This window comes from Herpailurus yagouaroundi, unplaced genomic scaffold, assembly GCF_014898765.1.
Source record: "Herpailurus yagouaroundi ecotype Mexico unplaced genomic scaffold, PumYag 165, whole genome shotgun sequence".
NCBI classification, from domain to species: domain Eukaryota; kingdom Metazoa; phylum Chordata; class Mammalia; order Carnivora; family Felidae; genus Herpailurus; species Herpailurus yagouaroundi.
The window spans coordinates 28,081,269-28,105,842 of NW_024412406.1; the positions used below are offsets into that span (position 1 = coordinate 28,081,269).

The 24,574-nt window shown below is 44.5% G+C and overlaps 1 pseudogene; it reads right to left on the reverse strand.

Moving 5' to 3' along the window:
* On the reverse strand, nt 1-24,150 carry LOC121038309 (60S ribosomal protein L23a-like; annotated as a pseudogene).
* Nucleotides 24,151-24,574: the final 424 nt, after the last annotated feature.

Genomic DNA, 24,574 nt, shown 5'->3' on the forward strand with positions numbered 1-24,574 from the left:
TTAGGTGATCCAAATTTTGTTGGCAACATCCAAAGTATCATAGTCAGGACCCAGTCGAATATATGCCTCCTTCTCTCTATTGGGCCTGATCAGGGTGTTGACCTTGGCCATGTCAATGTCATAGAGTTTCTTCACAGCCTATTTGATCTGGTGCGTGTTGGCCTTGACATCCACAACGAACACAAACGTGTTGTTGTCTTCTGTTTTTCTTCATGGCTGACTCAGTGGTCAGGGGGAACTGGATGATGGCATAGTGGTCAAGCTTGTTTCTCCTGGGGGCACTCTTCCCAGGGTATTTGGGCTGCCTTCAGAGATGCAGTGTCTTGGGCCTTTCGGAAGGTAGGTGACGTGCAGATCTTTTTTTGTGACTGTGGATGCCTCTCAGCACCACTGTCTCAGCCTTCAAAGCCTTTGCGTTGTTTTCGGCTTTGGGAAGGGCGGGGGTTTCCTTGTTCGCCTTTGGCACCAAATTTGTGAAAGAGATTTCTTTTAAATTACTTTTGTTTTTATTTTAGAGAGAGCGTGATTGGGGGAGGGGATAGAGAGAGAGGGATAGAGGATCTCAAGCAGGCTCCATGCTCAGCACACAGCCTGACTCAGGACTGGATCCCACAACCCTGGGGTCATGACCTGAGCTGAAATCAAGAGTTGGTCCCTCAACCAACTGAGCTGCCCAGACGCCCTCATGAAAGGGATTTCTGATCAAACTTAATTTGGATAAACAAGACTTGGGTGACATTTTCGAAGTCGTATTATGATCTTCTTAACTTAAAATGTCTCTTTTTTATGTGTCTAGAATATTCTGTATTTTTAAGATTCTCTGGGGTCCAATTCTTTAGATCTATCCCAAATCCCCTCATTCACTGAAATCCTTTTTCCTATCTGATTGTAAGCACATAGAAATATGTATGCTATCTAGGTAAGCACTGCATTCCCTTCACAGCCTCAGTGAATACTTAGGTGGTATGGGTGACTGAATGTCACATGGAACCTTGGTCATGATATAGCAGAAAAATAATAAGTTCAACTATAATTCTGGTATATGACTCATTAGAGCTGTTTCCCTGTCTATGAAATGAGGAATTTGGATTAGATTATCCCATCCAATTAAAAAATGGAGTAAACAATATCCTTCCGTATGGGGAGTTTGTCTCCTGCTTCTGCCCCTAGCCACCCTTTCCTCCCCCCACAGCTTAGTAAATAGTCAAGCCATCCATAGGAGCAGGGGGTGGGGAGAAGGAGAAGTCCTCGTGGATTCCTCTGGTCCGCTCAACCCTCACCAACCTCTCCAATATTCACCAATGGGAAAACCCAAGATTTCTCTAAGCATGTTTGATTCAGGTCTGCAATCATGTGGGGACTGACTCCTAACACAAAATCTGTGCTACGCTCTGGGAATACAAAATAAGTGAGTGTCTGTCTTTTAAGGGTCTTCCTGCCTCACAGAACTGGAATGTAATGAAGTCAGGACTCTGCAAGCCTGTGCTCAGGTAGGGAAGGCCACAGCGGGGCACCCGCGAAACTACGGCCAGTCTCCTGGATCTCATGTCCCCGGATAGATCTCACAGTAACGTGGGTTCAGATTTGTGCGATTCCACGGCTAGCTTATACTAAATGGAGTGAACTGTAAAGGATTGGAACTCTAAGGACTGTTGAGCTACTTTCTCAACCTTCTAATATAATCAGATTTCTTTCTGTTGGAGGTGAGAGACCAGTGGCCGGAGACCCAGGTCTCCATTAACCTTCACACAATAGGGCTGATAAAGCCTCCTCTGCAAACAATGGCTCGGCAATCACTTTATCAGATGTAATTACATTTTCTAATCTTACAGTGACTTCCTTGCAGGTACTGAGGGACTCAGGTTAAGGATCTTCCCAAAGGTTATCTGTTTAGGTTCTGTCCAGTTTAAGGCTGCGGGTCTAAGCTTTATGAAGCATTGTCCTGGCTCTACAGGTGGTGTCCCAGCAGAGCAATCCTCTAAACCCGGGCAGATTGAACCCCCCATGCTAGGGGCCATCTAATCAAGGTCTATCTCCGAACAATGTCATCTAGGCACCACCCATGCCCCTCCCTTGTGCTTGTGGAGCCTGCGACAGATTCACCTCAAAGGCATTTAGTAAAATTCGGACTGAGGGACCTGGTTTATTTAGTGTGATCACCTAAGCTATTTTCGCCTCACTGGTGAGATCTGGATTACACAGGAGGCTCATGGTTGCTAGACCCAAAGATTCCACATTCTAGGAAGCTGTCATTGTGATGATGTGATTACAGACGAGTGGCATTAAGACCTACCCTGGTGTGAAATTGTGCTAACACACACACACACACACACACACACACACACACACACACACAGATGAGTGGCCCCGTTTTGTTATGTTCTTGGTCATCATCCAGCACTTCCGAGTTGTGAGTTAATTAAAGAAAAGAAGAGCTGGGGGTGAGAGGCAGAGGAGGAAATAACATTAAATATCTTGAAGTTACCCAATTCTTTCTCTTGATGAATTCTTTTCTTTTTGTGGAAATGCTTTTCTACTGGTTCTAGGTGTTATCCAGCTCTGACCACGCTGCTTGCTTAGTGCTGATTTCATTACAAGCCCCTTTACCCTCTCCGTCAACAATAAAGAGAGGCATACCATATCCGCCATACCTGCATCTACAAGATGAAAAAGCTCACTCTTTCTCCTTTCAAGTGACAATCGGGGATATCTGTCTGGTTAAGTCCTACAGACTTGCAGGGCCAGTCTTCGGAAATAACTATGCAATACCTTCATCCCCACCACATCGAGTCCTGTCCTTACACTCCCAGTCCTCATGCTTTAACCTTTGCAAGTTACATTCAAGTTCAGGGGCAGCTATTAAAATGCAGAACAGCAGGGGCACCTGGGTGGCTCACGTTTGACTTCAGCACAGGTCGTGATTTCACAGTTCGTGGGTTCGAGCCCCGTGTCAGGCTCTGGGCTGACAGCTCAGAGCCTGAAGCCTGCTTCAGATTCTGTGTCTCCCTCTCTCTCTGCTCCTCCCCCGCTCACATTCTGTCTCTCTCTTCCTCAAAAATAAACATTAATAAAAAAAATTTTTTTTAATGAATTTTTTTTAACGTTTATTTATTTTTGAGACAGAGAGAGACAGAGCATGAACAGGGGAGGGACAGAGAGAGAGGGAGACACAGCATCGGAAGTAGGCTCCAGGCTCTGGCCATCAGCCCAGAGCCCGACACAGGGCTCGAACTCACGGACCGCGAGATCGTGACCTAAGCTGAAGTCGGACGCTTAACCGACTGAGCCACCCAGGCGCCCACAAAAAATTTTTTAAAGATGCAGAACAGCAAAGGTGTCCTGATGACAAAGTTCTCCTATATTTTTGTCACAAATTTGTCCTTTCAGAAGTGATCCATGCTTCTGACATCCAGTTAATGTAAGTACTGTCAGACAGAAATGACAAGATGGGATAAATTAGCACTGCTCTGATGTGATCAGGAAAGTCATGCCCAATGCAGTTTGGAAGCCTAGTGTCCTGTGAAAACCTGAAAAGCTCATCACAGCTCTGCTGCTAAGCCACCTCTGCGACTCAGAGTCACTGGACAGCTCTGTAGCTTGAAATTTGCCTTTTAATGAGGAATGGGACCTGTGATGTCACTTCTACGTTGCAAATGAATGTTCTGAAGGTTGTATTGGCCAAACACAGAGTCTGTAGTGACAGTGGGACCTGAACTTGGACAGGACATCTTTCTTTCTTATGCCATCTTTAACTACGGGAATTGGTTAGTCTAACCTATTTATTTATTTGTTTGTTTGTTTTAATGTTTATTTTTGATGGGGGGCATAGCAAGGGGCAGAGAGAGAGAGGGAGAGAGAACAGGGGAGGGGCAGAGGGGGGGGACAGAGGATCTGAATCAGGCTCTGCACTGACAGCAGAGAGCCTATCATGGGGTTTGAACCCACAAACTCTAAGATCATGACCCCAGCCAAAGTCAGACACTCAACCGACTGAGCCACCCAGCCACCCGTGGCCTAACCTATTTAAAGAGAATGGTACTATTAATGCCAAGAGGAAAACTATCAGAAAAAAAAAAAAAAACTAAATCCTAATCATTTTTTTGAAGTTACATTTATTAAATTAACATTTATTACCAAGTGCCAGGTAAGCTCTTCACAAAGAATCACCGTGTTAAACCTCACACCGACCTCTGGATATTTTTGCATCCATATTTGAGGTGAGGACACTGGCAGTACAGAGAGGTTGGGAATGTGCTTGGGGTTACACCCTGGTAAATAGTGGAGCTGGGATTGGAATGAATCCAGGTTTCATGTTCTTTGCTATTATTCACGGCATGTAAAATTGACAGCAATTTGGGGGTGCCTGGCGGTACAGTCGGTTAAGCATCCCCCTCTTGATTTTCGCTCAGGTCATGATCTCACAGTTGGTGAGTTCAAGCCCCGCATCAGGCTCTGCGCTGATGATGTAGAGCCTACTTTGGATTCTGTCTCTCCTCTCTGACTCTCCCCGACTTGTGTGTGTGTGTGTGTGTGTGTGTGTGTGTGCGCGCGCGTGCGCGCACGCGCGTGCACACACACGCTCTCTCCCTCTCCCTCTCTCTCTCAAAATAAATAAACTTCAAAATAAAAAAAAAATAATTCACAGCAATTTGAATGGCATGTGTCCTCTGTGAACACCAAGGATTACATATAGGAATCAGCGTGTTATATAAGATTGGGGCTGGGACTGACCTACAAGTTTCCTTTATTGACATGCACTTGGGTTTTTGTTTAAATGTCCTTTATAGACCTCTAAAGTAGGATCTGTAAGTTCTTGCACAAATCAGAAGACAATGTCAAAGATGCTTGTGGGGGAAGGGAAAATATGAAATATATTTAGATGGTTGAGGGCAGTGATCAGTTTCAAGCTCCTTTAATCCACTGACTGTTACTTGTACAAGTAGAATGGAAAGATCAAAGCCCATCGGTATTCCTACCTTTGGGGGGTGATCACTGTAATAGGTCAATTCCTGAAGACGTGTTAACAACCTCAGGTTGTCTCTACTCCTCCCACCACCACTAGCACTTCAGACCTGGAGACCTGAGCACCCTGCCCTTCTGTAATCCGTAGAGGTGGGGGAACATTGAGTGTAAGCACGCAGGCTGTGCAAAGAATTCACAGAGGACATAGAAGTTCAAGAACGGAACAGCCTCCAGGCTCTCCAAAGTATCTCATTTCCAATCTTACTTTGTATTAGAGAACGTGGTCTGGAACCACAGCCAGGCAGAATTAAAAGACAAAGGCCATTTTCCATGAGGGAGGGCCCTTCTCCACCTAACGTCTTTCCTCTTATATTCTTACAAAGTTATGACTTGCTGGCCCTCTAAGTGTGGACTCTCCCTTGAATTTCCCGTCGGCTGCCTTGCCCTGCAGCTAACACTGAACTCTCTGATAGCCTCCGCTTGTGAGTAAGCGATGGACAAATTTCCAAAAGAAGTGGGTGGGAGAGGACATTCAGGCCAAGGAAGCAAAGACCCGGAGAGGAGCCAACATGCAAGTAGCTGACAAACACTGAGCAAGGTTCTCCAACGTGGCTGCCCATTAGAATCACCTGGGGAGCTTAGGGAGGATCCCATGCTCATGTGGCACCACAGATTAATGAATAGGACCTCCAGGGTTAAACAGCAGACATTGGTGGTGATCTTATGTGCATCCACATTTGAGAACGCGTATCCTGGAGTGCAGAGAGTGAGCCCAAAGAAAGGCCAGGAGTGAGCCTGAGGGCTGGCACTGAAAAGGAAGTAAAGGAGGTAGTGAGGCCTTTCATGAATTTTCTGTTTGCTAATGATGGGAGGACTGTGACCAGATGCTACTGATAGTGCATAAGGAATGGGAAGACAACAGTGAAATGGGAAGACCATGAAGAGACTGCTGTCATAGCCAGACAGGAGATGGTGGTGTCTGGCCAGGCCTAATTCCATATACAGTAAGTCTCTAGAGCACAGAGAAGGTGGGGTTGAGATGGTCGAAGAAGTGATATGGGAAGAATCAGGGATGGAGACAGCGACACAACCAAAGGGGATGAAGAATGAAGAGTGGCTCATGACGGTCCAAAGCAGCCTCATGAACTTCTCCCACTATTGTTTTTAAGATGTGCTAACTGAGACATGCATATGAGGCCAGATTTTGGGTCTCTGCAGTGTGCTGTCATACTGGCCACAGGAGTCACTTGCTCCCAACGGGATAGATAGGCAGATCCGAAGAGCAGAAGTTATTATCTACAGGCCAGCAGTGACCCACACCTATGTCTTAGGGCCCTGAACAGGTTCCATCAGCATCATGGAAGAATCTCTAAAGTGACCATCTTCTCCAAACCAAAATTGGAACACATGATTTCATATAACACTTCAAGTATAATCTCAGAGACATCATTTGGATACCAAAATATTGAAATTCCTAGGCCCTCTTTACTTTCTATTTGAATATAAAGATTTGATATAAATATAAAATAGGACTATCCCAAAAAATCCTGGAGGTATAACCTCCATAATCATATATAGTACATATTATATGCTTGGTAGAAAATCTTGAAAATGTTCACCAAAAATGAAGATATTAGCACAGGAAGAATAACAAGCTTTCTTATTCTTACAAATAAAATCAGAAGTAATACTCAGTGCAGCCACCCAACCTAATTCAGTTACTCTCTGTGCTACCTCTGCCATGTTATTTTTCATTATTGATTCAACTTTACAAAGTGAAAATGGAGCATAAGTCTTCTAAAATCTCTCATAACTCAAAACTAAGCGAAGTCATTTTGACAGAGGAAGGAGGAACCAAGAAGTAAAGGAGTTTCCAGAAATGACAAAATAACAAGAAATCCTTTGATTATGTCTATAGAAAAAAGGTAATTTGATTTATGAACTAAAACTATGAGCAAGAGACTCACCCCCACAATTGCAAATTTAAGTCAGTATTTAGCATTCAATCCATTTGTAGATTTATTTCAGGGTACCAATAAATTTTACATTTCTTTTTTTTTTAACGTTTATTTATTTTTGAAAGAGAGACAGAGTGCGGGTGAGGGAGGAGCAGAGAGAGAGGGAGACACAGAATCCGAAGCAGGTTCCAGGCTCTGAGCCGTCAGCACAGAGCCCGACGCGGGGCTCCAGCTCATGGACCACGAGATCATGACCTGAGCTGAAGTCGGACACTTATCCGACTCAGCCACCCAGGCACCCCAGGGTACCAATAAATTTTAATGTCTAATAAAGACTGCTGAGTGGAGCATTTGGTCCTGACCTGGCAAAGCCCTCACACGTTCTGTGAGACCCCAGTGGCCCCTCCTTTCTGACCCTCAGATGCCACTTGTGTATACTGAGTCATTGGAATAAAGAAATGGTTTTTCTACACTTCTGCCCATTGGAATCACCTAATACAGAGTTTTAAACATATCAATGCCCCTAGAAATTTCCAAAACTGTGGAATTGGACTCTGGTAAATGGGTCCTCAGCATCAATAGTTTTTAAGGCTCCCCAACGGATTCTCATGCATTGCCAGAACTGAGAATCCCTAGATGAGCCAGATGATTTCTATGTTCTCTGTCAAAAACTAGGTCTCTATTTCCTTGGGGGCACTTCTCTCTCAGATTCTCATTCCAGAAAGAAAATGGCACAAGCTTCCTTTTCTTGTCAGCTATGAGACACACACATGCAAAGAAAGACACCACACACAGAGGTCAAGACCAATAATTTAAAAGGGGAAATGCTTTCAGACTTTGAATGTACCCTCACCACCATGTATCATGGCTTGGTCTGTCTTCAGGAGAAATTCTAAATGACTTCTAACAAGTATCTGGTGTTTTCAGGTGCACTGTAAGGTCTTCGGGTGTGCAAGAAGAAAACGAAAACCGGACAGAGCCCTTGGCCAGGGGCGAGCGTTGTGCTACAGGGCAAGCGCTCACGTGGGAAACTCGCTCTCGGTGGTGGTGGCGGTCCCGCTGCTAACCTTTATGCCAGTGGAGTGAGCAGTTTCTCTAAATACAATAGAACCTCTGTCACTTTGAAGATAAGCTCGCATAGGCTGCTTAAAACAATAATTCTGTACTTTCTTTCCTGTTTCTAGATTTATTTTAAGTATTAGTATAAAATGTCAGAGCAGCTGATAGCGGCCAGATCAGTTTGTATAAAACTCAACTGCCTGTTTGTAGTATATTACAGCTATATTTGACACAGGAAAGCACTTAATCATGCATGCTATCAGCACACCACACCCACCTTTGTGAGGACCCTTGGAGGCTATGAGATTTATCACTGTGAACTTGAACTGGATGGACAGGCCCTAATGGATAATGCAGGCCGCTTCTGAGAAGCACGGGCTAAAAGTGTACCATCCACTATCCAACTGCCAAGAGACAGGTCAGGAAGGCACAGCCGCCTCCCAGGAATGGCCTGAGTGTGTATCCCACCTATGCCCTGACTTTTATCTCAAGCCGTTGACATTTTGTGAGTGGAAACCTGATGACATTGTAAGAACCCCCGATGTCCCATTTTGCCCTCAAAATTGCCTTTGATGAGGGCCCCCGAACCACATTTTTCTTGTCTCACCAACCAGTAAACGATACGACGTAAATAGAAGAGGCTAGCATTCGCACAGCGTTTGCTACGCCGGTAAGCTACCAACGTGGGCAGAGATTGAGCGGTGGTCATTCTCTGCGTTGTTTTGGACATCTGAGGCCGTGTGTGAGCCGAGCAAGAGGAGACTGTCCGTGGGGAACCCTGTGCAGAGGTCCCAGCCCTACGTCTTTCCTCTGAAATGTGAAGGGTTTCGGCCATGGGAGCTGGTGTTTGCATTTGATGAGAAGTCAAGAAATCTGGATTCCACTCTTGGTTTCGACATTCTCTAGTGAATATGTGACCTTACACAAATCACCTCTGACTTTCGCTTCCACCTCTGTAGCGGGGATGACTTGTACCCATGTACCCGATGAGGATGCACCCAGCCGGGGATGCCAATCTCAGAGGCCCGGAATAGAATGAATAGGAAAGGATCATCACGTTCTCATTAAACACTAATATTATTACATCCGTGTTTGGAATCACACTCTGTAACCAGACTGACTGGTCACAGCTCTGCTCCTCCAAGGCGTTTACTAAACTTCTCCTGGCCTCAGTTTCTTCATTTGTAAAAAAGCAATAGGAGAAACTTTAGATTTTTTTTTTTATTTTTATTATGGACATTTTCAAACATATTTTTTACAGTAGAGGGAATGGTAGAATGTACTGCCATGTATACGTCACCTGCCCCAAACATTTGTTCCTGAATTCCTTTACACCAAACCCCAGACCTCATGCCATTTTCACCCATCTCTCACTAATTGGGGTATGCATTTTCTAAGATCGCTGCCATGCCACTGTCACACCTAGCAAAATTAACAAGAATTCTTTGTCATCTAATACCTAGTCCATAGCCAATTTCCTCGATTGTCTCAAATATGTATTTGCACAGCTGGTTGATTCACTCAGAAGGCCAATAAGGTCCAAATGTTGAATGTGGTTATTATATACCTTAAGCCACTTGTGTTCTTTTTTTTTAACATTTTTATTTTTTTTATTTTTTTTACATTTATTTATTTTTGAGAAACAGAGTGAGACAAAGCATGAGCAGGGGAGGGGCAGAGAGAGAGGGAGACGCAGAATCTGAAGCAGGCTCCAGGCTCTGAGCTGTCAGCACAGAGCCCAACGCGGGGCTCGAACTCACAAGCTGTGAGATCATGACCTGAGCCGAGGTCGGAGGCTCAACCGACTGAGCCACGCAGGCGTCCCATTTTTATTTATTTTTGAGAGAGAGACAGAGAGACAGAGAGAGACAGAGAGAGACAGAATGTGAGCAGGGGAGGGGCAGAGAGGGAGGGAGGCACAGAATCTAAAGCAGGCTCCAGGCTCTGAGCTGTCAGCATAGAGCCCAATGTGGGGCTTGAACCCACGAACCATGAGATCATGACCTGAGCCGAAGTTGGACACTCAACCAACTGAGCCACCCAGGTGCCCCCATTAAACCCCTTGTATTCTACAACAGTTCTCTCTCTCTCTAAACCACAGCATTGTTTTGTCGGAATAGCCCTATCATTCATCTTTTGGAATGTTCCACATTCTGGATTAGGTGGACTTCTTCCTTCTAGTGGTATTTAACTTTTTTCTCTCCATTTTCCGTATCTCCTGGGTTTAATGGTAAGGATTACACGAGTTAATGTTTGCAAAACGCTTAGGGCATGTATTAGTTTGCCTGGGCTGCGTAACCAAGTATCACACCCTGGGTAGATTAAACAAGAGAAATTCATCATATCCTATCACAGTTATGGAGGCTAGAAGCCTATAGTCAAGGTGTGGGCAGGGTCAGTTCCTTCTGAGAGCCAAGAGGGAAGGACTTGTTCCAGTCCTCTCTCCTTGTCATGTAGAAGGTTGCCTTCCCCGTGTGTCTTTACATCACTTTCACCATATTTCTGTCTGCCTCTGTGTCCAAATTTCCCCCTTCTGTAAAGACACCTAATTAAGATCTAACCTAACGACTTCATCTTTACTAATCATATCAGCAATGACCTTATTTCCAAGTAAGGTCACATTCTGAAGTGCTGTGGGTTACCTCAAGATAAATTTGCGGGGACACAATTCAACCCAGAATAGCACCATACCTGGCACACTGTAAAATTTCCATAAGTGTTAGCTAAGTTGTCAATAATTCCAGCATTAACATGTTATATTGTTACTCACTTAAGGATAAAGTGAGTTAATACATGTAAAATATTGACGGCAATACTTAACAGAGAGTAACATTTCTATAAATATTAGCTATGACGTTGTAACATATTACCCTATTTAGCAATTTTTAAATACTAATTGATATTCATGTTAGAATGTTACTTGTTTCGTAGTTTGTTAGTACCAATTTGAATTCATCAGACTCAATCAGACTGAGCCATGGGCCAAATAAATTTTAACAGGAAGGGGGACAGGAACTGGGAGCCCTAGAAGAAAAGAGGCCTCAGTGGGTACCCAACCAGCTCAGACCCCCTTCAAGGAAGGTCAAGTCCTGGCTTTCCTATGGTACCAGCTACACAACTCCGGGCAAGTCCCTTCTTCAGACGACGGTTTCCTTTCCTCTAACATGATCAAACGTGAGAAATTCTCCACGCCCCTTTTCATTTCTAAAATTCTAGGTTCTATGAGAAGGGTCAGGAACAACATAGGAGGCAACTGCCATTTATAAGAGCAGGAAAGCTATTTGGCAATATTGGTAATATCGGAAGTTTTTACTAGTTATTAGGCAATAAGTCACCCTTGAAATGCACTAGGAAAAAAATTATTCTAGTAAAAGTAGTCAAGTTGACATTCGTCAATCTTCCTTTATTCCTTTATTTTCTTCACTTTTGTTCCTCCCTGGTTGTTGTCCCCCCCCCCACCCCTATTTCGTGAACCATCTTTATATGAGTTTTTTGGCTAACAGTGTTGTCTGTGGTTATTTCTTCCCTGTTTTTTAAGCTTCTAACCAAATACTTCCTTTGTCTTCCTTTTCCACTTTTTCATCAGCAAGCTCTCTTTCCTGACTTTTCTATTCCCCTCCTTAGTACATATTTTTTCCTCTCACTCATTTCTTTCTTCTCTCATCTGAATGAAAGAGCCAAAGGTTTTTTTTGGTACAAAGATGGAATCACTTATAGCATCCCAGTGAGATTTCATGCCGAGAAATCTCTGCTCAGGCAAAAGCAGTAACACAGAAAGTTGCACAGCTGGGAAGGAGGACACAAGAGCCTGGGGTGGAATGACAGCTTTTCAGACCTCACGTGTGTGCAAACCCTCCCCTTCACCAGCAGAAAGTCCCTCATCCCCTGCTGCAATATTTCTCCTCTGGGGGCCACTCCACTAGGAAGCTCAGCTAACAGGTGCATTGCCTGCCCCGTAGCCCTTTGGGAAGACTGCTGGACGGGCGTGTGAGTCAGGAGGAGATCCTGCCACGGAGGCTAGGAGGAAACACGGCCTTTCATGATGTTGAGCATTTTCGGAAGAGTGATAATACCCTTTCAGATCATTAGAAATGCTGACTAATCAAGAAGAAAGCCTAGAGTCTACTAAGGGCTCTTCACATCTTTACATTGTTATTGCCATCATGAAAAGGGCCAAGAGGACAGCTGGCGGGGGGGCCGTAGGGAAAGGACAGACCGTGAGTCTCCTGCAGGGGAAGAGCGGGGCCGCCCCATGTAGGGCACCGAGGATGTCCGGCCACTGCAGTGGCACCTTGATCTTCTGTTCCCATCCATCTATCCGGAGCCCTTTCGATCTCAATCTAGCTTCCCTGGTAGGCTTCTCTCCTGAAAAGACGCAGCTCCCATTAGAAAAAAATTACGTGGCCTTTCTGTCGCACACCAATCTCATTTGCTTGGACAGTATAGGCCAGTGTTTCCCTAAAACCTGTTTGCCCTGGGGAAGCTGAGAAGCCAAGATGTTATGACCGGAGCTTGGCAACTCTCCAGATACAAGGGATAAATGAGGAGGAAAGAGTCAAAGACAATATCAAATTTCTTTCTTTTTTTCTAAAGTTTATTTATTTACTTTGAGAGAGAGCGCGCAAGCAAGCGCAGAGAAAGAAAGAATCCCAAGCAGGCTTCCTGCTCTCAGCATAGAGCCCAGTGCAGGGCTTGATCTCACAAACCATGAGATCATGACCTGAGCTGAAACAAGAGTCAGACACTTTAATCCACTGAGTCACCCAGGCGCCCTGGCAAGATCAAATTTCTTTTTTTTTTTATTTAAAAAAATATGTTTTTTAATGTTTATCTTTATTTTTGAGACAGAGAAAGACAGAGCATGAGTAGGGAGGGGCAGAGAGAGAGGGAGACACAGAATCCGAAGCAGCTCTAGGCTCCGAGCTGTCAGCCCAGAGCCCGACGCAGGGCTCGAACCCACAGACCTCGAGATCATGACCCAAGCCAAAGTTGGACGCTTAACAAACTGAGCCACCTAGGCGCCCCAAGAGTGAGACACTTTAATCCACTGAGCCACCCAGGTGCTCTGGCCATATCAAATTTCTTTTTTTTTTTTAATTTTTTAACGTTTATCTTTATTTTTGAGACAGAGAAAGACAGAGTATGAGTGTGGGAGGGGCAGAGAGAGAGGGAGACACAGAATCCGAGGCAGGTTCCAGGCTCCAAGTTGTCAGCACAGAGCCCAACAGGGGGGCTTGAACTCACGGACTGCGAGATCATGACCTGAGCTGAAGTCGGACCCCCAACCGACTGAGCCACCCAGGCGCCCCTCAAATTTCTAAGTCAGAGTTTCTAGAAGGATGATACACCACATGTAGAATAGGAAAAAGTAGAATCTATCACAGTATTAATAATCCCAGGCTTTCCCTCGCTATCAACCCTCTATTTTAATTTTTCATGGTAGAAGTTCTGTTAGAAGCAGTCTATAATTGCAGGGGCTGTATTTCACTTCCATGTTCCTTTAGAAATATGGAAAAAACAGAGTCCAGTGTTTCCATTTGTTTTTCTTTCATTTTTAAGGGCAGAAAAGTCTTTCTTAGATCTGCCCCCCACACTTTCCCCTATGTCCCCCTTATCAGAATGATGTCACATGACCTTTCTTATACCAGTCACTGGTGAAACAAATACTAACCTGAAAGCCTGAACCCATCCTGTTGGTGAAAGCTTCAACACTCTGGACCTGAAGAGGGAGCCCTGGAGACCATGCATGGAAACAAAATCTGGATTCTGCTATCAAGGGGGAAAGCGTGGGGGAGGGATGGCTGTTAGGTGAACAACCAACAGGATTTAGTACAACATGCGTATTGTCGCTGGCACTTTTACTTGAAGCTGTTTAGGCCCGTCCCACTGATGTTTAGACAGATCTAGATGTGGACAATGAAATACCTGAGATCCTTCCATTGCTTTGCAAGAGACAAAAAAAGCACCATTCCTCACCCCCGGCCCCCCCCCCCCGACCAGAACTGAGATCGGGTCTTGAGTAAGTACATCCATCGCTATTCATAGCCTCCATTATGTGCCAAGCACAGTGTTCCCCGGGCACTCTTGCCACAATTCCGCAAAGTGAGTGCCTTGTCCCCATTCACACAGATTAAAGAAATCAAAAACAAAAACCCTGCTTCAAGGAAGGTCACCTACTCGCCAAAGTCACAGAGTTAAGCAGTGACAGAGGTGAGAGCCAGCCTCGTCCCGTTTCAAGTATATGCTCCTCTCCTTCTCTGCCATATAAATTCTCGAGCCCTTGGAAGCACAGGCTTCTAGGGTCTCTGCGTGAACGCGGAGTTGGGGGAAGGATAGTTCTCTGCTCTCCCGCAGGCATCCTGCTGCTTCAGAACACGGGGCTGAGGGTGGGGGTACCGAAGTCCTAGAGCTTGTGCAGGGGGAGGGAGCTGCCGACTGAGGAGCACCTGGGAAACCAGGGGTCAGAGTGGACAGGGCTTATGTCTCTTTCTGCCCAGGAAGGGTGAATGCCGGCACTGCTGATTATAAAGGGAGAAACAGGGCAGACTTGTGAAACTCTCAGACACATACGCTAGGGAGTCAGATTATTTCACAACACTTTGCTTTAGGAAATCTGGATTCCACTCTGCGTCCATCCAAGTTACAAGTCAGGGTCAGTGGCACAGTTTGTGTTGCACTTCACAAGGAACAGCGTTTCCGTGCACTATCTCCTCTGGGACCTGAGCTGCTACCCCCTTCTCAGATGATGAAACTGAACCTGTAGGCCAGCGCGGTCCCAGACAACTTTCCAGAACAATAGAAATGTTCTGTACCTGTCTGCCCGATACAGTAGCTACAAACCACATGTAGCTACTGAGCACATGAAATGTGACTAGTGTGACTGAGGAAGGGGGTTTTTAGTATAAACTCATGGTGGGTTAAGTTTAAAGAGCCATGCGTGGCCCGTGGCTACCCCAGTGAGAGCGGCAGTGGCAGCTGTTGGCTGACTTTTGCAAGGGTATTGCTTTAGCAAGCTCGACAACTCTATTTGTGGTAACACATTGTGACGGAAATTCTCCCCCGGTTCCTTGAGTTAATCATCAACCTGATTTAAGTGTTGGAAATTAAAATCTGTTGTGAAAACTTCTCGGGTATGAATTCGATAAAGGGAAGGAAACAAAAATAGTTGAACTGAACTTTCCCTTCTGTCAGGTCTTGATTTGTTGGGCAATGGGAGCATAGTATATATTCCATCACCTGAGGTAAGTTTTCCAGTCAGTTTGTGGGTAGAAGAATGAGCTTCTGCACCCAGCAACGCAGGTGATTGCATAAGATGGCCTATTCACTGAGGGGCATGGCCACAACCGTCCTTCGCCTTCTGAGAGAAAAAATAGAGTCAGAGTCTCTCTCGTGATTCACTCTGATAACCATAAATTCTGGAAGGTTCTAGGCAGCACACAGAAATGATGATCTGACACCATTCCTGCTTATCAGAACTGGTTAAGCCCATTGAGGGGACGTAGGGATAGCAGGAGAAGGGGTACAGGAAAGAATGGGCTCTCATCTGTGAAATCTCATGCTTTAACAAAAAAGGGGGGGAAGCGAATAACGAATCAGAGCACGTCTCCCAGGGGAAATATTTCATCCATTTTAAGGGTGCAAGCACGGTCTTCTATTAATTGAAACAAATACTTCCTCCTGCAGTATGGCAAGGACTCTCATCCCACTCTTTGTAAGGCCTTACATGCTGTGTCTTTATCTGGACTCTTTGCCTACTAAGGGATTTTGGAAATGGCTGAGAAAATCTGCCAATGACAACATCCATATCTCCCGCCCAACCGTGACCTCTAGGAGGCTCAGGTTGCCCTATTGCGTGAAGCGGAGGGTTCTCAGAATGGACATTCCTATCTTCACAGCGTGCCTTCAGATAGGTCCCTTCCTTCCTGAACAGATAGAAGTGTAGTTTAGCCGGGCAGGTGACCCTTACCTCCACCCCAGATCTAGTCAGAAAATTCATTTCATCACCATTATTAATAGCTGGGTGTGCTAATGTTTCCTGAACATGATAAGAACCACACAGACTCAGAAGGAAACAAACCCATGACTCGGCACTTTTCCCTGAAAGTTTCCTACTGGACGTATGGATATCTATGGGGCCCTGGACTCCCGGCCAATGTCTGCTTGAAGATCTAACATTGTGCGATTGGGTGTGCAGCCACTAAAATTCAGAAAAATAGTAGATAGGCTGTGTGTAATACCACTCTCTCACCCTCTGGCTACCTAATGGTACCTAATGGTACCTAAAGGTGATGAGCAGAACTTAATTACAGCGCCAGTTTCTATTTCCTGAATTCCAATTAGTTTGCCAAAGGGATGGAACCTAATGACCTGATATTTACTGCGAATTGTGTACAAGGTGTGTGTGTGTGTGTGTGTGTGTGTGTGTGTGTGTGTATACACAGAGTCACATCAGACTCTGTGCTGAGTGTGGAGGCTGCTTGAGATTCTGTCTCTGTCTGTCTGTCTGTCTCTCTCTCCTTCTCTCTCTCACTCATGCACTCCTCTCCCTTTCTCTAAAATAAAAGAAAAAAGAAAAGTTAGAGCAGAGTATTTATGAGGGTTTAGGGCCTGGGCTAAGTGATGTCAAATACGATCTTGCAAAGGTGGTGAACTGGCTAAAAGTGGACAATTTATGACAATTGGCTTGGACCAAATGGCTGAGGACCAGATGGCCCTACTGAAAAAAGCAAAATGGGGTCTCATAGGACTTGGTAAATGAACTATTAGTCTTGATAAAAAGCACTATTTCCTAGCATTGTTTAACACATGAATTGAGAATTATTTGTTTCAGTTCTCACACCACAGAATGTAAGCTCCATGAGGGCATAGATTTATATTTCTGTTTGTTCACTTATATTCTATCTTAAAGAACAATGCCTGGCACTAAATAGGTATCAATAAGTATTTATTGTATGAAAGAATGAATGTTATTATTCTGATTTTTAAAATAAGGAAACAGAAGCTCAGCTTCCCTAAGTCATATAACTAGATAGCAAAACATCTGAGATTTAAACACAGGACTCTTTGATTCTAAAGACAACTCTTTCTCCTGTGCCACCCTGCTGAAGGTAATGAATGTTTATTGATGCCCCATGTTAAGTGTTTTAAAAACAGTTTATCATCTAATTCAATAACTTTACAGGGGAGGTTCCATCATTATGCTCTTATACAGATGAGACTTAAGGAAATTAAATTGCCCGAGATCAAAAACTCCCAAGTACAGAGATAGTTCTCAAAGTTAGGTTACGGTGATTCAAAACATGCTATAGCCAAAAGGTGGAAGCAACTCGAGTGCTCATCAATGGATGAATGGATAAACAAAATGTGCTACGTAGATACAATGGGATATTATTCAGCCTTAACATAGCAAGAAAATTCTGGTATATGCTACAGCATGAGTGAACCTTGATGACATTATACTAAGTGAATAAGTGAGTCCCCAAAACCCAATCCCACATGATTGTATTTATATGAGGCATTTACATTCATCAAAACCAGAAAGACAGAAACAATGGTGGGTGCCAGGAGTTGGGGAAGATCAGGATGAGGGTCATTGTTCAGTGGATGCAGAGCTTCAGCTTTGCAAAACTATGCTAAACAGCTGTGTGTCCAAAAAAAAAAATCGCATAACCTCGATGAAATGGACACACAAAAACTACCAAAATTAACCCTTGAAGAAGCGGAAAATCTGAACAGACCTATAACTAGTAAGCAAACAGAATCAGTAATCAAAAACCTCCCAACAATAAAAGCTGAGAATTACTTCGCTGGTGAATTCTATCAAACGTTTTAAAAAGAATTAACATCGATCCTTGTCAAACTCTTCCAAAAACTTAAAGAGAAGGAAATACTTCTTAGGTCATTCCACAAGGCCAGTGTTACTCTCACACTAAAGCCAAAGAAACCACAAACAATGAAAACTTCAAACCAATATCCCTTATGAATATTGATGCCAAAATCATCAACAAAATATCAGCGAACCAAATTCAGTGGTATATTAAAAGAATTATACACCATGACCAAGTGAAACCTATTCCCATAAGAATAGAAAGAATGGTTCAGCATCTGAAAAACAATGTAATGCAACGTAACAATGTAACACACTGCATTAACAGAATGGAGGGGGGAGCCACATAATCTATTCAATTGACACATATAAAAATTCAAAAATTCAAAAACCTTTCATGATAAAAACACTCAGTATACTAGGAATATAAGGAAACTTTCTCAATATGATAAAGGCCATATATTTTTTTAAAGGACACAGAGCTAGGGGGACCCTGGGTGGCCCAAACAGTTGAATGTCCAATTCTTGATTTCAGCTCAGGACATGATACCGGGGTCATGGAATCGAGCCCTGCATCAAGCTCTGCACTGAATGTAGAGCCTACTTAAGATTCTCTATCTCTCCTTCCACCTCACTCCCCCATTCATGCTCTCTCTTTCTCTCTCTAAAAGAAAAGAAAAGAGAATAAAAGAAAAGAGAATAAAAGAAAAAAGAAAAGAAAAAAAGAAAAGAAAAGAAGAGAAGAGAAGAGAAAAGAAAAGAAAAGAAAAGAAAAGAAAAGAAAAGAAAAGAAAAGAAAAGAAAAGAAAAAGACACAGCTAATATAATACTGGAAAAAACTCTTGCTTATATGGTCAATTGATTTTTTTTTTAACGTTTTTATTTATTTTTGAGACAGAGAGAGACACAGCATGAACGGGGAAGGGGCAGAGAGAGAGGGAAACACAGAATCGGAAGCAGGCTCCAGGCTCTGAGCCATCAGCCCAGAGCCCGACGCGGGGCTCGAACTCCCGGACCGCGAGATCGTGACTTGAGCCGAAGTCGGACGCTTAACCGACTGAGCCACCCAGGCGCCCCAGGTCAATTGATTTTCAATAAGAGTGCTAAGACCATTCAAGGGGGGAAAGACAATATGAAAACTTTTTCCTTTAGATCATTAACTAAACAAGGTTGCCTGCTTTTACCATTTCTATTCAACATAGTATTTAACGTTCTAGGCAAAGCAATTAAGCAAGATAAAGAAATAAAATGAATCCAAATTGGAAAGGAAGAAGTAAAATTATCACTGTTTGCAGATGACATGATTTTTTTTTTAATTTTTTTTTTCAACGTTTTTTATTTATTTTTGGGACAGAGAGAAACAGAGCATGAACGGGGGAGGGGCAGAGAGAGAGGGAGACACAGAATCGGAAACAGCCTCCGGGCTCTGAGCCATCAGCCCAGAGCCTGATGCGGGGCTCGAACTCACGGACCGCGAGATCGTGACCTGGCTGAAGCCGGACGCTTAACCGACTGCGCCACCCAGGCGCCCCTGTTTGTTTAATTTAATTTTAATTTAATTTCATCTTAATTTTGTAATTTTAATTTTGTTTTTTTTTAATTGTGAGAGAAGAAAGTCCTTTTCTGTGCACTAATTCATTCCTTCCCTCTCGCTAGTCCACAACTTATGAAATATTTAATGGTCATTGACGACTCATGCTACTTACATAAGAACTGCTGGGGGTCTCAAATGCTCATTGGCTGATGAATGGATAAAGAAGACATGGTACATATATATACAATGGAATATTACTCGGCGATCAAAAAGAATGAAATCTTGCCATTTGCGACAACGTGGATGGAACTGGAGGGTATTACGCTAAGTGAAATAAGTCAGCCAGAGAAAGAGAAACATCATATGACTTCACTCATATGTGGAATTTAAGAAAGAAAACAGATGAACATAGGGGAAGGGAAGGAAAAATAAGATAAAAAGAGAAAGACAGGAAAACCATAAGAGAGTCTTAAATACACAGATGAAACTGAGGCTTGCTGGAGGGGAGGTGGGTGAGGGGATGGGCTAAATGGGTGATGGGCATTAAGGAGGGCACTTGCTGGGATGAGCTCTGGGTGTCATATGTTAAGTGATGAATCACTAAATTCTACTCCTGAAATCATTATTATACTATATTTTAACTAACTTGGATTTAAATAAAATTTAAAAATTAAATTTAAAAAAAAGAACTCTGAGGTGTCTGAGAGTTTACTCTACTTAGAAGCTGGTAAGTTAGTCTGCTAGTATTTCATGGATGCTGGCAAAAGACACACAACTCCTAGGTCACAGACAAATATATATATATAGCTCCCTACATAGCAAACAGTATGAGCATCAGCATATTGTCATGAGTTCTTGCCCCCAAGTACCATGGGGTGGATGCAAACGAGCCCAGATGGGTACCTGCACACACAGCAAGTTCAGTTATAATAGAGAAGAGAACCCTGAGCTTAGGGTATCTTTTATACTGAGCAGTAGGCTGCCTGCCCTTTGCCCCACAGGGAGACACTGCCTCTATCATCCAAGGATATTTACTATATAAGTATTCTTGAAAAGACATAGAGCAGTTAATACTTCTGCAGGCAAGGTTTGCAGGAACTCAAGAGATCCATGGAAAACTGTTTCCCCATATATTCACCCCTCATTTCTACACCATCTTGGTTTCTGGTCAGTTTTCCCAAAAGTATGCCACTCAGTCATCCTCTACAATTTATCTGACCAACAGAGGCTGGGTCCAAACCCATTCAATGTTTCTCATGTGGCATTTAGTTAAGGCTAATGCCTTTAGGACTCCAGGCAGCAGGACGTGGCCAGTGCTGACCTCAACCATGCCCCTCAGGGTCCTGGATCCAATGAGGCTGAACGAATCCCATAGACCATCAAGGTCTTTAGAAATCCAAGTGGCTTTCTCTTTAACTTACTATATTGATCTTATTGATCTTTTAACTTGGCCCAATACATGAATCCACGTACAGAAGGAGGAAGTCTAGGGTAATTCTATCCATGGTAACAATCTTGGCCAATATATTTAGGCTGGCTTTCAAGGACAAGGTCATATCAGTATTCACTCCAGCTAAAATCAGGGGCAGATTCCATGCCACCTCCTCTAATTGGACGTTTCCCGTCACAGGAAGAACTGGTGGTGGGGTGCATATAGATAAATAACAAGCCAATTATCCCTCCAGGACACTCCCTTGAGAACCAAGGTATAGCTGTTTTGGGAGAGATCTCCACAGTTGTGTGAGGGCTACATGATCTCCTGATGGTATTGCCTTAAATATTGCAAAGTCTCCTATGGCCACCTTTAGAGGTGAAGTCCCCACGTTATCATGAGAAAGGCGGATTAACACCTGACTTCAGGCTAGACGTACAATACTGAGAGTGCACAATTGTTGGGGCCATTCAAATGAGCCCTACATCGTTGGGGTGGATGTGAAAAGTCTGGCGATGTCAAGGACGTGGTCCTGGGCAGCTCATCTGGGTCTCAGTTCAGTTTAAATAATTGAGTCCCGTCCTTATTTTTAGGACAAAAGCTATCCTGTTTGTACATGACACCAGAAGAGCAGTATTCATTCACCCCACGGAATGATGGAACAGTGACTACAGGAATGGGGAGTGGGGAAGGTACCCAGTGGTGCCAACAAGGGTTTTGCATGACCAGGTCCTCCTCTGTTGCTCCCAACAAATTTTTCAGTAAGGTTAAGGCAAAGGATGATCAGTCATGGTCAGAGTCGTCTGGTGGCAGACCCAGCAGTCTTAAATTTAAGTAACTTGCAACAGGACAAAGAAGGTGCACCAGGACCTGTTCCTCTGAGAGGCTCCACTGTCCCTCACTCCCCCTCAGGAGGTCTAAGGCCTCCCCTTCCCAGGCACCAGGATTCTTGCTCTCCCTCTATCACCACAAAATTGGTGTGGTTCATTCTAGTACCTGTAACTTCACCTGGTGTTCAAATATTTCACTATTCACACCAAGACCATTCTTTGGAAGGGTCAAGTACACAAGGGACAAGGACACTTTTATAGAACGTATAAGAGCATTTGTGTTAGTCTGCCAGGGCTGCCGTAACACAATACCACAGACTGCGTGGCTTATACAACGGCCATTTATTTTCTCCCAGTTCTGGAAGCTGAGAAGTCCAAGCTCAAGGTGCCAAGAGTGTTTTCCAGTGAGGCCTCTCTTTCCAACTTCCAAACAGCCGCCGTTTCAATGTGTCTCTACGTGGCCTTTCCTCTGCACTTGTGCAGAGACAGACCCCTGGTGTCACTTCCTCTTCTTATACGGACACCAGGGCTAATGGATTAGGGCTCACCTTATGGCCTCATTTAACATTAATTACTTCTGTAAAGGCCGTAGCTAAAAATACAGTCACATCGAGGGTTAGGGCTTCACCATATGAACTGGGAGGTAGGGGGACACGATTCAGTCCATAACAACAGTTACCCACCCCCACAACCTTGGCTTGTGTGGGCCACTGTAGAAAGAATTGGTAAGCGGCGTATACTCAGTCATGTGATCATTATCATCTAGGGCCATGCTAAGCCAACAAGAGAATTCAAGTGGCTGAAAGAGAGTATTATGTATGTATAAGGTCTTCCTTTTGGCTGGGCTGCCCCCAGAAAGCATACCACCAGGCCAGCCTCGAACTGCCAACAGGTGAAAGAAAGGAACATAATGCTCAATTATCATAAGGAAAGTAACCAAAAAAATTTTTTAAGATTACTTATTTATTTTGAGAGAGAGTACATGTGTGAGCAGGGGAGGGGCAGAGACAAGAGGGGAGAGAGAATCCCAGCACAGAGCCCAACGCGGGGCTCGGTCCCACAACCAAGAGTCAGATGCATAACTGACTGAGCCACCCAGGCACCCCTTTCAAATAGGTCTATATAACTATTGGGAGACAATTCCCCAGGGGGTCTCTCTGAACACCGTGAGCAAAGGCACTGGCCCTCTTTGTTCTGGACTCTTTTTCCCGGAATGTCTGTCTAGCGTACAGCCTTGGAGAATGAATATAATGTCTCCCTCCAGCGCAAAGAGCAGCTGTGTTAACTTTCCAGTATAATCATGTTTCTCTCTAGGGCAAATATCAGGCAGTCTCATTGCCCATTACTAAAGATTTGGGCTCCTTGAACTTGGGGTTCTTTTCGCGTATGCAATGCATTTCATGTGTAGGGTTCACATGCCCCTCATCACATTACTCTGTGGAATCGGACCCAAGAACCCTGACAACCCTGAGCAGCAAAGCCCTCTGTCTCTGAGACCCACGAGTCTCATGCCCTCTGCCAGCATCACTAAAATGGTAGCAGGCTAAGTCTCCAGTTTGCAAGTAGGATAAACCCTCCACGGTTCCTGATGATCGCCCCCCACTTCTTTTGTCCTGATCATTACGCAGGAAGCAGCCGAGGAGAAGACACCTATCCGGGGACTCTGCCAAATTCAGCCACCAAACTGTCTCACTAAGGGGTGTGGACCAGGAAAGGGGGAGAGAGTAGAGTCAGAACCTTTTTCTGTCAATTCTTTCCTCTGTCAAATTTCGGGGAGGCTGTTTCTTTTTTTTTTTTTTTTTTTTTTTTTTGTGGGGGGGAGAGAGAGACAGAGCATGAACGGGGGAGGGGCAGAGAGAGAGGGAGACACAGAATCGGAAACAGGCTCCAGGCTCTGAGCCATCCGCCCAGAGCCCGACGCGGGGCTCGAACTCACGGACCGCGAGATCGTGACCTGGCTGAAGTCGGACGCTCAACCGACTGCGCCACCCAGGCTCCCCAGGGGGAGGCTGTTTCAATGCTCAGCAACACAGGATGCCTGTGAGTAGTAGAAACTACAGAAGGTCCATCAAATGCTTGACTAGCAGCACACTGTTGAGCACCTTTTGCAGTAAAAGGCTCGCCATTGTCCAGATGCAAATGGCCCAGAAAGCCAAACACTGGGCACGCATCAGTTTCCCAGGCCACAATGCTCTGGCAGGGGTTGCTGACCGAACTGGAACAACAGCAACATAACCTTAAAAAGGGCCAACAGCAGTGAGCCCTGACCAGGGTCAAGGGTCCCATTTAGCCCACCTGCCAGGCTGCCTGGAGCCGTCAAGGGCAAATGTCCCACAGGATGCCGTCTCCCGCTTTGTGAGGGGAGGAAGGCGGCGTGGTTGAAGGGTGGAAGGCTGAAGTGTCGTCCTGGAGAAGTTTCAGCAGGGCTGACAGGGAGTGCTAGAGACACAGTCACCTGTCACAGGCATCCCAGGAACGGAATCCATGGTGTGCTCAGCCACGGGCCGGAAACGGCCGCGGCGGCGTGTCTTCCGTGTGAACGTAGACATGGATGGATATCAGAGTGCGTCACGCTCTCTGCAAGAAGAAAGCCTAAGAGGTGCATTTTAGAGCCACCACCACCAGTTATGGTTACCGAGAAAATAGTCCATAATAAACCACACTGTAGGGGAAGCGGGGACTAAGTAAGACTCTGAAATAGAAAAATGGAATGGCAAAACTACCGACGCCTATCAGTATAATGGGGGCATTGTGAATACGTAATAGGAAAAGAACTAGACAGAGGGTCATATAGAGTGTCAATCCGTACTACGTAAATACTTGAACTTTAAGTAGACTCCATGAGGAACTAAAAACCACCTTTAAAGCTCCAGAGAGAAAGGCATTGTAATATATATACAAGTTTTTTCATCGTGATAGAAAACATTTCTCTTTTCTTGGTAACCACAAACAGCCTGAAGGCTTGCTTGCTTT